Genomic DNA, 3286 nt, shown 5'->3' with positions numbered 1-3286 from the left:
CTGATTTTGTCTATCGGTGATTCCTACTAGGGTTCTTGTATGTGCACAACTTCTGTAAAAATTTGTTCTTTATACATAAAAGTGCCAGCAGCTATTTACTTGATAGATGATGTCTCTTATACATATGTCTAGGATGACAATCACATGATAACCAAATTTTGTTTTAGTCAGCAGCCAAGGAGTGTTATTGACAGAGAATCAATTGCGACGCAAATTTAGTAATGTGCCTGGTGGCTTTGCCCAGGTGCAAGAAAAACTCACACTTACCGTTTGCATCGTTATTCATATAACTGGCTAATCACACATATATGTAATTTGATAATTGACCACGATCGAGTAATACTACAGTTTGCTTGCGTTGAGCTGCTCGCTACTAGTTCTGTATCCCATCGCTTGTTGCAATAACAAATTGGCTTATCGATAGGGTTCTTGTATGTGCACAATTTCTGTAGAAAATTGTTGTTGATACATACAAGTGTCAGGAGCAGCTATTTACTTGATAGAATATGCCTCTTTTGTACATACTTCAAGGATGAGAATCACATGATAATTCATTTCAGCCCAATACCGTATAACTGTTTTTGTGTTTAATGATTTAGTCAGTAGCCAAGCAATGTTATCGAGATATGCATCTTGCCATTCTTTGTGTGCCGGTCATGTGTGTGGGCACGACAGCATGAGTTCCTATATATCATTCACACGTGCAAGTTGTGTTGCCAGCTGCTTGCGATCGTTTCGCCCTCTCCACTGTAGAACTTGTCGGTCATGTTGTGTTGAATTTGAAACGAAACTGACATAGACACTTGTCGTGAGATTGATTTTGATCGCTTTGTCTTTGAACAATCAGGTCTATCCTGTTTCCATGGCAAAGGAGATGATGCCCTTTGTGGAAACCGCTGACGCACGTGTTGCTCTCCAGAGATTGCGAAGGCGACCAGTGGTTCTAGTGCTAAAGGTAACATTGCCTTGACTTGGGCTTGGACCCCGGTGGCATTGCGTTTCTTTTATGCTTATCTTCTCTCCATCGCTCAATTTTAGCGTCATTATCTACTGTTAGCTAGCACTCGGCGAGTATTCTATACATTACTAATTTAGTAACTAATCTCATCCGGCCATATCCTCTTCCTGCTGTCTGTTGGTTTGTGCAAAAAGAATGCTTCTGCTGTTTAAAGTTAAGTCTGATGAAAGATTGTCTCTTGACATACTATTTTTCTTGTTACTATCAATACTATAATATTGTCACTGCCATCATTCTTTCTTTAGCTAATAAAATCCCAGGTGAACTTAACTCAAGCTCATTCGGTATAAAGTGGAGCTAGATTTTAATTTTTACAATCACGTAAACTGGACCTCGAGCTAAAATTTGATAACATGCATGTTAATTCAAAATGTATGTGATGTCTTACGCTAGATACATTTAATCATTCGTGTGTTTTGACATATCTGCAGGGTTGCAACCAAACCTTTCAGAAATGATATATAGATTCTAGAACGGACCGAGGAACCATGTGAACTCGACCACTACTGTGTGATTCCCGAGACAGAGTTCGAGCAGCTACTGGTCGACCAAGTGAGGATGATGTTGCGGTCGATGATGGCAGGATCAGCGTCTTGGGATACGACACCACGTCAGTCGCTCTTGTTCCACGTCTTGATGACGGTGACAGCCTCAAGTTTCCCACCACGCTCTGGTCGATTCTCGATAACAAGCTCCCAGACGGCTCCTGGGGAGACGCTGCCCTGTTCCCCGCCTATGACCGGGTCACCAACACCCTTACCTGTGTCGTGGCTCTCATAAAGTGGTCTCTTGGCCATGGTAAATGCAGGAGAGGTATTGTAAATCGACAAACTAATACACGCAACTATTCTGCTAAAGTACCAAATGAAGCAAAGTCTTTCAACTAAATGTATGCATGATGCATCCTGTTTTTTCTTTTCAGCGCTCTTTTTTCTCTAGGACAACATGTGTCAACAACTCTGTTTTTTGGCCCTCGTGAAGAGAAGGAATCCTAACCTATATGAAGTACATTTTAGAGAAATGATGTAGCTTCCTTATAAGATCCCAAAGCATCAACTATACAAAATAATGCTTCTGCAGTTTAAAGTCAAGTTTGATGAAAGAAAGAGTCTGGACATACTATTGTTCTTGTTACCGTTAGTATCGTAATACTTTCACTGCTATCGTTCTTTCATGAGCTAATAAAATCCTAGGTGAACTTAAACCAATATCAGTCTATAAAAAGTGGAGCTTGATTTTAACTTTACAATCACATAAACTTGACCTGGAGCTGAAACTTGATAGCATTTTTAATGTACATCAAGGCATTATTATTATAGTTAATTCAAAATTAATGTGATGTGTTGCGTAGGACAAATTTAATCATTCGTGTGTTTCGACATACCTGCAGGATTGCAAATGTAGCTTGTCTCCGACGATGGGGCCGAGAACCGCAGGCTACGTACCCTATGCATCGCTGCTTTGACTGACCTATCTCCCTGCGTCGGCAACCGCTTCTCTGATGGATGGGTTCATCACAGGGACTCGTCATGGCGCGCTTCATCAACACCAAGAGGAGACCCCTTCATCTTCATGGCCGGCCCTCAAGCAAAGCAAAGGTACCCATTTTCTTGAGTTCATCTAATATTTTAATCTGTATGTTCTGTTTCTTCATCACATCCAGCCCTGGGATTTGCAATTCTTCCTCCTCTCGTATACATGAGGACGGGTTCATCAATGTTTGACTCTGCTTGGATTCAGATTAGCCTGCTCTTGGATTCACATTGTTCTGTACACGTTAATTGGCCAGATTGTTTGGATTCACATTGTTTTGACTAAATATAGTTTTGGGTATTAGATTCGGATTGTTTGACCACACATTAGTAATCCAGATTAGAGGTGTATGTACTGAGATTTGATTCTAATTACTCCTGGCATATTTTAAATAGGAAATGTTGTTAGAAGACTATCATCCAGCCGTGCTTGGATCAAAATTAATGTCTATTATATTGTTTAGAGATTTTATTTTATTTTGAACACAAAAGTGCCTCCATTAGACTATATATGTCATGAAGATGGCCTCTTTGTTTGTGGGTACCATTCAGGTAGGTAGCTTAAAAGAGTTTGAAATAAGTTGTGCCAGGCAGTTACTATTGTAGTCCTGCTTCTAGTTCTAGAAGGATGCATCTAAGCCTGATTTGATTTCATTTTATTTTTGAGCACTATACTAATTGCTATCTGGTCAGGGAGGGGATCGAAATCGTCCATGGACGGACGCGCTGATGGGGA

The 3286-nt window shown here is 40.4% G+C and overlaps 1 long non-coding RNA gene across 2 annotated transcripts; it reads left to right on the top strand.

Annotated features, from left to right (window-relative positions):
- Position 1: 1 nt before the first annotated feature.
- On the top strand, positions 2 to 3286 carry LOC123176874 (uncharacterized). Of its 2 annotated transcripts, none has more exons than XR_006488685.1 (5): positions 2 to 37; positions 848 to 955; positions 1450 to 1831; positions 2409 to 2616; positions 3244 to 3286. It is a non-coding gene; the product is annotated as an uncharacterized lncRNA (long non-coding RNA). The 2 variants fall into 2 exon arrangements; XR_006488686.1 differs by lacking the exon at positions 2 to 37 and adding an exon at positions 177 to 244.

This window comes from Triticum aestivum, unplaced genomic scaffold, assembly GCF_018294505.1.
Source record: "Triticum aestivum cultivar Chinese Spring unplaced genomic scaffold, IWGSC CS RefSeq v2.1 scaffold100751, whole genome shotgun sequence".
Taxonomy (NCBI): domain Eukaryota; kingdom Viridiplantae; phylum Streptophyta; class Magnoliopsida; order Poales; family Poaceae; genus Triticum; species Triticum aestivum.
The sequence above is the reverse complement of the archived record's forward strand: the minus strand, read 5'-3'. Positions and strand labels throughout refer to the sequence as shown.